This window comes from Triticum dicoccoides, chromosome 2B, assembly GCF_002162155.2.
Source record: "Triticum dicoccoides isolate Atlit2015 ecotype Zavitan chromosome 2B, WEW_v2.0, whole genome shotgun sequence".
In the NCBI taxonomy this organism is placed as follows: domain Eukaryota; kingdom Viridiplantae; phylum Streptophyta; class Magnoliopsida; order Poales; family Poaceae; genus Triticum; species Triticum dicoccoides.
The window spans coordinates 79,252,670-79,265,413 of NC_041383.1; positions in this window are offsets into that span (position 1 = coordinate 79,252,670).

A 12,744-nucleotide genomic window follows, 5' to 3' on the forward strand; every position below is an offset into this window, starting at 1 on the left:
CACGTTGAGCTCGCCGCCAACGCCGCTGCTCCTCACACGTCGGTTGGTGACCCGGCGCACTAGGGCGTGAGGATATCGTTGATGGATCCGTATGTATTTTTATCTTTCCGTCAAATCCATGTAGTAGTATATGATACTACAGTAATTATCTTACCTTTCACATCAACTTCATAATTTTCGTACGTACTCCATGCATGAACGGCGCCAGAACCAAACTTCTCATTACTCTAGGCAAAACCGTTATTTTCTATCTATCGATTGCGCCATGGAGCAGAACCAAATTTTACAAGTTACGAGTTCAAAAGGAAAAGCCTGCCGTGTTCGCGTCGCACCCCCACACGGTTGCTCCGGCACGCCGCTCAAGCGGGAATACGTGCGGTGTTGCATTTTCACTTACAAGTGGGACCGTAGTTGAGCAAACCGACTATCGGCAAACCCCCACCCCGCCCACCGCGCGATGGCTGAGAAAATAGGAGGGAGAAGAGATGGCTGTAGCACGGAATCCAAGAAAATTGGTGTCAGATGGGACTCGCGTGGGTGGCGTGTGCCGTAGTGCTAGACGTGAATGCTAGTTATGGCCCATGCCATCCCACTATATCGAGCCTATATCGAGGTACAGTACATAGAACAAATTTCCTGCAGTCCGTGCTCAGCACTCCTCTATCTTTCTTCTCAGCCAGCCAGCGGACGCACAGAGCCCATCGTCTATTTTCTCACATGCGGTCCCACATGTCAGTGAAAACGCAAGCGGACCCACTGAACCTGCACATCTTTCACCTCGACGTGCTGGTGATGAAAAACAAATCCAAGAAAGATCTTCGGTGGCCGCTTTTGGAGTTACTCAAGAGTAGTATGATTCTATTTACAGTTTAACCCAAGATGCACATCTCGTGGCTTCAACTTATCAACTACCACTCTATTTTCTTTCATGACACGACCTGGATGCTGGATGTCCCACGTGTCGGCAAAAGGAGGAAGAACCCGACCAAATCTTCGGTTGTGCTCTCGGATTAGACTAGTTATGCTAACTTAAAATTTTATTGTGTACTCCCTCTGTTCCAAAATATTTGACTTCCATTTGTCCAAAAATGGATGTGCCTATATACTAAAACATGTCTAGATACATATAGATTTTGACAAACATGTATAGATACATGTGTAGAAGCCATGTATTGTGCAACAGAGGGAGTAGAATGGATGCAAGTTTTTGTATTGGGGAGAAGAGTACATCCATATATTGAAGAAGAGTACATCCATATATTGATAGAGCGTTGGAGTTGGCCTTACAAGTGGGACCGCAGTTGAGGAAACCGACTATCGGCAAACCCCCACCTCGCCCGCCGCGCGATGGCTGAGTTAGAGAAACGATGAGGTTGAAGAGATTGCTCTAGCACGGACTCCAAGAAATTTGGTGTCAGATGGAAGTTGTGCTGGTGGCGTGTGCCGTACTCCTGGACGTGAATGCCTGTTCTGGCCCATGCCACCCTACTACTCCTACTACTTACTGTAGTATATAGTACTACTAGTATCGAGGATTCGAGGTGCTGGTTACGTATGGCTAGAGTAAAAACACCCGCACGACGCGTGAAGCATGTGAAGCTAGTACAAATAGTGTACTACTATTGTTGATGATTGGCCTCATATGATAACCTATTGCAATGCACGTACAATTATGTATTCGGAAAATATTTTTTTGCCTCGTCGCACCACTCACTCATAGAAGCAACTCGAGAGCCATTCATAAATTTAGTAAGTTTATCACAGGCATATCATTTTATTACATACAACAGGTCATCAACCCACATCGACAACGAGGATACATTATAAATACTAAAGTTTTCACCACACAACAAATAACAAGCAATGAAATGAACTTCAACTCAACCATTCCTCAGCGTTGGAAACGCTTGCTTTGAACCACAAGTGATTCTCTGGGACGGGCCATCCATTGTCGATCTGGAGACCAACGCAGGACTGATCATCCAGGCTGAAGCAGCCTACTATATCAGTACCAGGGTAGGGAACCACCCAAATGTCCAAGGTATAGACACAGTTGCTTCTCATAAATGGTAGTAACGTTGTGTCAACAGCAGTTGGATCGCCTTTCACCATCATTGGATAGTTTTGTCCAAGGAAGAGCGAATTTTCTCCAAGACTATCAATTCTGTACCAGGGAGAAGGAGTTGGCGCTATCACACTAGTATCCATCCCGAATACCATGCAACGGGTGTTGGAATAGGTCTGGAGAGTGCGACCATGGGAGACTACACCTGCTTCCTTAGCAGTAACATCATCAGTGGGCTGTATACACATGAGAAGAGGTGATCCATCAGAATTAGTTGCCAGGCGCCAAATAGTATATGGGCGCTGCTCGTCCTCATGCTCGTGATCATCACCATCATCATCTCCCCCTTGGTTATAAAAATCTTCAAGTATAGGTGGTGGAATGTTCACAGGACCTTGGAAACACAAGAAGAAGGTTAATTAGTAAGGCTGGCCATAGTGGGGGTAACATAAGTAGTATCATGCACTTGGGACTCGCAAACATGCTTATGTGGCAGGCAATTAAGGAAGAGAGAGATGGTTATAGTAACATAGGTAGATACCGTAACATAATAAATGTGATGCTACTATGTGTCATGCATGGCAATAAATGAGACCACCTATGATACTAATCTAAGATACTATGCACTATAGAGGTAGTAACATAAACTAGTAACATATGCATGTTACTAGTCTAAGTTACTCCCCACTATGACCAGCCTTGCTAACCCGCATGCATGTGGATGAAACAATTATAATTACGGTGGAAGACAAACGTACCGAAACAATGAGGATGCCATGCAAAAACAGTGCCATGAGTGGTGGCAGCAAACACAAGGCCCTTGTATTCAATTGCATCACAGTACTCATCCGTGTACAGAAACTGATTTTTGAGCAATATCCATCCAGTCAAACCACTGACGACGGTAACAAGCTTGTAGAAGATAGCAACAACTTCATAGTTGTTGTAATTCCAAGAGCGGTTGGGGACTCAAGAAATTGCTATCTTCCGTAGAAGACAGTCACCATGATTGTATTTGAACGTGCATACAATACCGGTGTGCTCAACCTCTGGGCAGTCTGCTGAGATTTTTGGAAGTGGAACCCGGTCACGAGTGTACACATTCACAAGTTCCCACTCGTAGTTGGACCCAATGTAAACAACCCAATCTCCATTTGCGCCTGCCCAAGCCTTGCCCTCAAGCGATGGCATCTTAACATCATACGTATCATTATCAAGCGGCATCAACTTGCACAGGGAGAGGCCTCCGTCGTGACGGCGCCAGTCATCAGGGTCACGGCGAAGAAGATAGGGGAGATCAAACCGCTCCTTGACTCTTGGGTTCCTTGTAATGATGTTATTAGTTGAGTGAGAGTGGGCTTGAACGAACCTGCCATGCTAGCCGAGGTGATGACGTCGCACCGATCAATGAGTTCCTCCACCACGTCATCTTTCAGATCGGGGCAAGAATAACAGGGTCGTTTCCATCCTGTTCCCTCCATGGAGAAGACGATCGAACAATGGCAGAAGAAAGCGTGAAGGGCTGAAGGAAAATGGAGGAGGGAGAGGAAGAGCGTGCAACAGCAGTTCCAAATCGAGAGGGAAAGCCGAAGAGTCGGTGGACGGTTGCCAGTTTGCCACGGTTCATGAAGGGGCGCCCCGGCCTACACGTCGGTTCGGAAATACTCCTACTACTCGCCGTCGTCTCACTGATATGTGGAACGGGACCACATGTCAACGAGACATGGTGTGTAATTTCTCGTGCAAAATGTGATCTAGCCGCGTTGGCCCGAGGTGCCGCATTAGTTATCGGCCTTTATTTTTTTAATGGCGTGCCGTTCACTTTTGAAGCACGACTAACTGGTACAGTACGCAGAGAAAATATAAACTACTCTACCACTACTCCACCTCCAGTACTAGTAGTATAAAGAAGATATATAGGCTGGAGCTTCAGCGCTTTCTTGCCAAGGGCTGCCCACTTGCTTCTCACACTACCACCCTCTCTCCAGATCTAAAAAAGACGGCCCCTCTCTCCCTCCTCACCGGTGGTCACAGATCCGCTAGGGAAGAAAAGGACGTGCAGTGTTGACGCACTCGTCGTCGGCGAGCGAGGTCACGCACTGACGACAAGGCCGTCCTCTCAGACCTAGCGCCCGCGCGGGATCGCTGCCATAGTGTGTGCGGAGGACGATGACCACGAGCGAAGCCACTTCCCGCCGACCCTCAGGTATGCTACCTCTTTTCAAACCATACCCTTGTTCTATTGCCCCATCTGGCACGTCATTGCATGTTGATCTTTTTCCACTCCACCATCTTCCCAATTTGCTATCCTCTGCTCTGCTGGCCACGCAAATGAAAACCATAATTTGCACTATTAGAGGAAACCCTACTTCATGCAGACTAATGCATGTCTGGGTTGAATAAGGAAAGGAAGGGAGACTGTACTGTCCAAGAGAGTAGGCATCGAACCCGCATCTAGGTTGAAAAGGGGGAAATCAGTAGCTAAGGAACGAGTCTCGTGTCTCTTGGTTGAAGAAGGGTAGAAAGGCATGACAACGCAATAGAGAATGACCAGGTCGATTGGTTTGTTGTCCTCACATAGGAAAAAGGTGGCTAAAGAGAACAAAAATGGGACGTAATCCACATATGCTGCCTGGATATTTGTTGCTCTGGGCAACCATACCTCCCTCACCACTATGCGTCCGTGGAGGTACATCGTACTGGTGCGCCCACTGTCCGAATGGACCTCCCATGCTCTTATTGCCACTTTTTTTGCTGTTAGTATAACGCCAGCAGTCAAGTTAAGCAATGCTACTGCTAAAGTGATGCCACATTTAACTAAGGCCGCTCTCAGTCTAATGCCACACATAAATTTAAGCAGTGCCATTTAATGTCACTGGATCATTTCAGGGTTAGCTGTTGATTGTGGATGTATTAAAGACTTTTCAGCTAAGGCATTCTAATGCTGTTGCACAGCCAGTATACCAACGATGAAACTTGTTACTACCTTCAGATTTTTGCACTGTTGATGCTTATAGATTACATACCTCACTTTCATGAGATAAGTTAATTTTTTTGTACAGTGTCACAAAAATGCCAAGGCACTGATGTCATTTTATTTTGGTTAAACTGCACAGAAAATTATGAAGACAAGAGGAAAGGTCAAGAGTGGGCACCTCCTCCTCCGGCTGTTCTCTTGATTATCAAGAGGAAAGATCAAGTTTCTATGTTTGATCGATTATCAAGATTGGGATAGCAATTTTTAAGGTCCCCCCCCCCCCGAGTTCGAAATGATATTTACCTTGGAGGTACATGGTTTGCAAATTTTTTGTACTGTCATTAGTTAATAATGCTAGTTACCTTCAGACTTTTGTATTTGGTTTAATGCTCATGCACAGCTAGTATACCAATGCTGAAACTTGTTACCTTTACATTTTGTATTGTTAATTCTTATAGAAACCTTCCAGTGCTAGAGTTTATTGAAATCTGTTCAGTAAAACCATTGTATTGTACCTTGTAATAAACTAACTACTCTACTATTGCACTTGCCACCGGATTAGTGTATATTTGTAGTATTCGAATGGTGTTGCATTAGCGTATGGACATAAATAAAGTGTGGCAAGCTTTCCCAGATATGTGCTCAAGAAAACTACTACCTGTTTTTCTAAATACTAGACGTTTGGGTACTTTAAATTGAACCGTGAAAATGTCTTATATTAAGGAACAGAGGGTGTAGAGTTCACTCAAATTATCCCAGTAAAGCTAGTCACACCTTTGTTAAAATTAATGTTCATTATGTTATCGGAGGAGGTCTGTATGTTTGTCTCTAATGCATGTCTACTACATACCCGACATCATGATGTAATGTTAAGTCATTTCCTTTTTTGTACAGTGTAACTAAATTGTCAAGGCGGTGATGGCATTTTATTTTAGTAGAACTGCACAAAATTTGCTTAAAAGAAGAGGAAAGGTCAGGAATGGCTCAGTTTTTCAGAAAAAAACTATGTATCCCTTCCTGCCATCAGCCGATGTTGCTTTATTTATTCCTTCAAACAGGTGGTTAGAAACAGTCTTGCTACCTTTTCCCATTAAGAAATTGGAATGCTTATATTTGTAAGTCTATGCTTCAACTAGTGCCACTTTTATAGTAATCAAACTTTCAATATCTATGCAAACAGGGATGCTCGATTTTAGTGGAGCTGCACAAAAAGTCCAAGTGGTTCAACATTAGGAGCATGTTTTTTTCCAAACCTTTATATCCAATTGGTGGCACTATGAGCTGTTCATTACGAAGGTACATGGTTTGCTACTATCTTGCTACTCTTTTTGTACTGTCACTTGGTAGTAATACTAGTGGTTTGCATGTGAATTTATTGGCAGGGTGGACCTACATTGGAGGTGCAGGACATGATTCAATGATTGGATGCTCAATTTCGGTTGTATCGATTTCACCTCTTCCATCACTGCGAACATGGTGTGGTATATGTTTACTAGCTTCTTGATATTTGTGCAGACAGAGATGTCTGCCCGTTGCTATTTGGCAAACAAATAAAGTGTCCGCAATTTTGGTTGAACTGCACAAGAGAATGGTACAGTCACTGCAGGTAGTGCCATTTAAAAATAGACACAAAGATTGGATAGTCACTTCATGGACTGCAGAAAAGTAGTACTGTACTATTTACTGGCCAACACTTGGTGCTTCATTGCTTTGGTCTGATTATACAATGGGCATCATTTTCCCTAAGTTAAAATTTGTATTCCAAAAATAGTCTCGCGGTGTGATCGAGAGAAGACCAAATCATATTGCAGTGGATGTTCCTCCCTCTGTGTGGTTCATTATCATGGTTCCAGCTGTTGGTGAAACCACTTACGTTTGCAAGAGGAATTGTAGACTTCACAAACAAATTTGTCTTTCAGTCTGTACTGAATGTTGGCCAAGAGCAGCATCCATGTTAGTAGGAAGAACATATGTTTTTTCTAGATCTTTGCTTTTGGAGCTATATATTTATATATGATCTGTGAATCATTGAGATGCATTAACATGTTGATCTTATGTATGGGAATCGTACTAGTTAGTTTTAGCTGCGACGCACGATCCGAAGTGGCCGATCTTTGCTTTTGGAGCTACATATTTGTATATGATCTGTGAATCATTGAGATGCATTAACAGTTACTTATTTTTGTTCGCTCAGTGTTTACAAGTTACTGATCGATCACTAGCTAGCCTACAAATGCGCACCTGGCAGTTTTATTTGCGACGCAAGATGCGAAGTGGCAGTTTTTTGAATAAAAATGCCTACCTCTGAAGAAACTGACAAGCTACACTATCGATCCTACATGGATAAAAATGCCTACCTCTGAAGAAACTGACAAGCTACACTATCGATCCTACACAGATAAATAGCGTATCACGCACGTACTACCTCCTTTCCGGTTTGCAGGGCTCAATTCAAGAAACGACCTACTCGATCCTACACGAATAAATAGCGGATCACGCACGTACTAGTACCTCCTTTCCGGTTTGCAGGGCTTAATTCAAACCTCTCACCAACCAAGGTACTCCCTCCGTCCGGGTTTATTAGTCCCGTGAGCAAAGCAGCAAGACCAAGGCATGGCAATAATTAACGGCATGCAAAAGTTTAAGCCTAATTAATTCCAGCGATTTAAGTGGTTGCATGCGTGCCCTCGGCTGCGACTCGTTTCATGCTGCTTCGTGTACTGCCTACGAGCGATTCTGAGTGCCTGCATGCAGCCGGCCGTAATTAAGGCAGTTAACTGATGCGAAAAAGATACGTTTTAATTGTTACGGGCCTTTTAAATCCGTGAAATCATTATTGACAAGGAGGGAGATGATTCGAGTCCACTCGTTTGACCGCCATGCCGGCGTGCGACCCAGACGGGATGGGACGGCACAGTCATAATTTCAGTTTCCCTAGTTTTCCATGGCAAGCTGGCGCGCTAAGCCATTATGCATTGAATTCCGATGACCATCGCGCTACCTTCCCTCTATAAGTACTGTTTCCCGGCATTCTCCAGTGCCACCGTGACCCAACTCGCCATATCCTCATAAGCCCCCACTAGCCCGACATCGCTCGCCACATCTGCCATGCCCCCGCCCGTCCGCGGTAGGCGACGCCAGAGGCGGTCACCGCCGGAACTAGTGTTCGGTTTTTCACCGGAAGGCAGACGGAGGGAGGAGGCATTATATCTATCTTTAGATGGCAATGCACAGATCAAGGAGTTGTTGGAGCGCGACCGCATGGCGGAGGAGTAGGAGTTGTTGGAGCACGACCGCCTGGCGGAGGAGCAGCGTAACGCCGATTTGCGCCGCTAGCGGGACATGGAGCAGCAGCGCACCGACGCTCTGAGTCGCGAGCAGAGCGCCCGCAACTGGGCCGACTACATGGAGGCCGGCGCCCGACAAATAGCCCTGGAGGCTGTCGGGCACGCACGCGTTCGCGACGCCGATTTTTACTACCAGTTCATCAAGTCTGTTTCCCGCTTGGAAGCCGAAGCTTCGGTGGACCACGCCGGCATGGAAAGGGCCAACGCGCGCGAGCAACGCGCCCTATTGCACCTCTGGCAAGTCCGAGGCGAGGTGCAGGACGCCGGTGCCGGCGTTTAGCGTGTACCGCCGGCATCGTCTAGTTAGCTAAGAGTAAGTTAGTACTTGTCTAGTGGGAGTAGATAGTTAACTTGGCTATGATGGTTGTCAACAGGGAAGTTCAGTACTCTATATGTGGATCAGACCTGTTACTTTGCTCTGAATGTTGAACTTTCCGTTTGAACGTATGGAATGGGCTGTTATTTTTTTAAATGGGTTGTATTTGTCCTCCACGGGTTTAGAGGCTGACTTGTGGGCCTAGCAAGTTGATGCGTACACAATCAGGAGATGATTGTACGTAGAGAGGATAATAGCAGGGACCCGCCAAGGTCATGGCAGTACGCAAGCAAGTGCCTTCTTATTTCAAGCCAATAAAAAAATGGCTCCTCCTAGTGGATTTCTGACATCTGGGTCCCATGCCATTGTCAATGTAGTCAGTAAACGAGAGAATTGCACAACGAACGGCTAACACCAGGGACCCAGCAGCTCGCCCATTTTTTTGTTTTGGGTTAATTTGATAAATGCCTCCGAGAAATGCCACTGCAATTTCCAAACTTTGAAAAATGCCATTTCTAGTGGCATTTTTTGAAGTCTGGAGTGGCGTTTTTCAAAGTTTACAAACTGCAGTGGCGTTTTTCAAAGTTTGCAAAAATTGCAGTGGCATTTTTCAAAGTTTGGAAATTGCAGTGGCATTTTTATGAATTGCCATAATTGGAGTGGCATTTATCTAGACGGAAGCAGGGTGTCAACTGGGCTGTGCGGGACACTCTGGCCTGTCTAGACAGCCTTTTCTTTTATGTTTACCACAGACCAGCCCAGTAGTTTTTTTTTCTTTTTGAAAATGGCTAGCCCAGTTTTTTTTGTGATTTATCAAGTAAGTCACTTTATCAGGCCTGTTGGGCTAGACGAGGAGAGCTTCATTTGGCTGGCCAAGAAAATGGCCTATCAGCAGTAATGAGAAATGGGCTGTACATTTTTAAAACACATCAAACCGGCAATTAGTTTCAAATATCTTTTTTTCATTTCAAGATTTTAAATTGCATTGATTTTTACGCGTGGACAATTTATCGGATTTTATATTGATATACATTTATTTTTAAAATTAGTCTGAATGTGACTCGAAATTTCGGGATTAAAAACAATTCAGACCGCACCGACATATGCAAAATTTCGTATAATTTTTTAACCGTGGCCACAATATGGGCTGTAATGCTAACAAAAAGAATATGGGCTCCAAAAAACCCATAAGAATTAGCAAATGGGTTGTAAACTATTTGAAATAATGGCAGATGGACTGTATGCTGTTTTCCATAGATTTGAGGCTTTCCACAGATGGCCTGTATACTGTTGGATGTCCATCCAACGGCCGTCGTGCTTCTTCAATCTCTGCTCTTCCTGCTCCAGCCGCTCAAACAAGCGCCAACGGGACTGCCTGCTCCCTCCTCCCCGCGGCCGGCTGTGCTGTCGCGCAGGCCTCACCGCCCCACCATACTCCCATCGCTGGCCTAGCTATCCCTCTACTCACCCTCAGTCCCACACATGCTGTTATTCTCCGGCGACGGCAGATGAACCAGTAAACCCTCGTACTCCTCCGCGTGGGAAATAACTGCCGAGTATTCCCTGGCTCCGTGTCGTTCCCTTCCTAGGCCTCGCCGTCGTCCACTGCCCTGGTGCTCTCGGCGCGGCCTGGTCAACATGGTCAATGAACGACATCCATCAGAAGTGGATTGTACGTGGACAGGCTGACAGCTGGGTCCACGGCTGCATGCAAGGAAATGCCTCCTTATTACGCGCAAAATAATGATTCCTCCACCTGACATCTGGGACCCACCGAAAGGGGCTCTGTATTTTGCGAAAAAAACATTACCGCCGCTGACAGCTCGGACCCACCAGCTATATCTTTGCACGCAAGGAAGTGCCTCCTTACTACGCCCAAAAAATAATAATAGTCCCCCTGCTAGCTGGGACCCAGTATAGTGGGCCTACTAAGTTGACGGGGACGAAGGGCTTTGTCAACTTAGTCAATATGCACGACTCTAGCTCGACTGACCGTACGATGTCCATCCAACGGCCGTAGTGCTTCTTCAACCTCTGGTCTTCTTGCTCCAGCCGCCCAAAGCAGCACCGGTCGTGCCGCCTGCTCCTGCCTCCCGTGGCCAGCTGTGCTGCCGCGGAGGCCTCACCTTCCCCATACTACTCCCATCGCTGGCCAGGCCATCCCTCCAATCCACTCACCCACACCCCCTGTTATTCTGCGGCGACGGCAGCGCAGCCGAACTAGTGAACCCTCGTACTCCTCTCTGCGTGGGCATCCACTGCCGCGTCTTCCCCAGCTCCGCGTCGTCCCCTTCCTAGGCCTCGCCATTGTCCACCGCTGTGGTGCTCTCGGCGCGGCATGGTCAATGTGGTCAACGACCGAATTCCATCGGAAGAATACTGAGAGGCTGATAGCTGGGTCCACGGCAGCCGCAAGGAAGTGCCTCCTTGTTACGCGGAAAATAATTATTCCTCCACCTGACAGCAGGGACCCACCGGACGGGCCACCAGTATTTCGCGAAAAAAACGTTTGCCCCTGACTGCTGGGACCTACCCGACGGGCCACCGTATTTCGGGAAAAAAACGTTCCCCCTGCTGTCAGCTCGGACCCACCGAAAGTGCCTCCTTATTATGCACAAAAAAATGAATACCCCCCAGCTAGCTGGGACCCACCTTGGTGGGAGGCTGACTTATGGGCCTACTAAGTTGACGGGGACGGAGGGCTTTGTCAACTTAGTCAATATAAACGATTCTAACTCCAGTGACCGTACGATGTCCATCCAATGGCCGTAGTGCTTCTTCAACGTCTGGTCTTCTTGCTCCAGCCGCCCAAAGCAGCGCCGGTCGTGTCGCATGCTCCTGCCTCCCGTGGCCGGATGTGCTGTCGCGGAGGCCTCACCGCCCCCTACTATTCCCACCGCTGGCCAGGCCCTGCGGCGACGGCAGCCTCACACCGCAGCCGAACCAGTGAACCCTCGTACTCCTCTCGGCGCGGGCTTCCACTGCCGCGTCTTCCTCGGCTCCATGTCGTCCCCTTCCTAGGCCTTGCCGTCGTCCACCGCCCTGGTGCTCTCGACGCGGCGTGGTCAACATGGTCAAGGAACGGCTTCCATTGGACTTGGACTGTACGTGAAGAGGCTGACAGCTGGGTCCATGGCCGCAGCAAGGAAGTGCCTCGTTATTACGCGCAAAATAATTATTCCTCCACCTGACAGCGGGGACCCACCGGACGGGCCACTATATTTCGCAAAAAAACGTTTCCCCTTGACTGCTGGGACCCACCAGCTACACCTTCGCACGCAAGGAAGTGCGTCCGGGCAAAAAAAATGATTCGGCCCCCTGACTGCTGGGACCCACCAGCTACATCTTCGCACGCAAGGAAGTGCGTCCGGGCAAAAAAAAACCAAAACGATTCGCCCCCCTGACTCCTGGGACCCACCAGCTACATCTTCGCACGCAAGGAAGTGCCTGACAGTCGGGACCCACCTGGTCGAAGCGTACGTAGCGTTGTCATTCTGGTCGCGAACGTGTACGTACATATATACTGGTGGATGTAGAGGCGCGCACATGTCATAGTAGAGGCGCGCACGTAGCATGTACACGTACGTACAGCGGTGAGGGTGCAAGAAAGAAAATATGGCCACGTACGTACATACGGGCAGGGTCTCTAACGCCTATCGCGCATACGTACATGGCTGGGTCGGAACGGAGAAATAGCGTCGTCGTTGTGTTCATGGGGAGCCAACCGGCTGGGTCGGAACGGAATGCGTGGTCGTGTTCATCGGGAGACTTTGGACGGAACAAGCGATGGAAACGAGGCCTGGCGTACCGCACAACGGAGGAAACGGCCTTGTGTTCGACCGGCCACGTTCGAAACGGGGTCCTATTGATCGGGAGGGGCCTGGCATACCGCAAAACGGAGGAGACGGACCTCCTACGGTCGAAACGGGGGTCCTGTTGATCGGCAGGGGTGTGGCGTACCGCAAAACGGAGGAAACGGACCTCCTACGGTCAAAACGGGGGTCCTGTTCATCGGGAGGGGTGTGGCGTACCGCAAAAT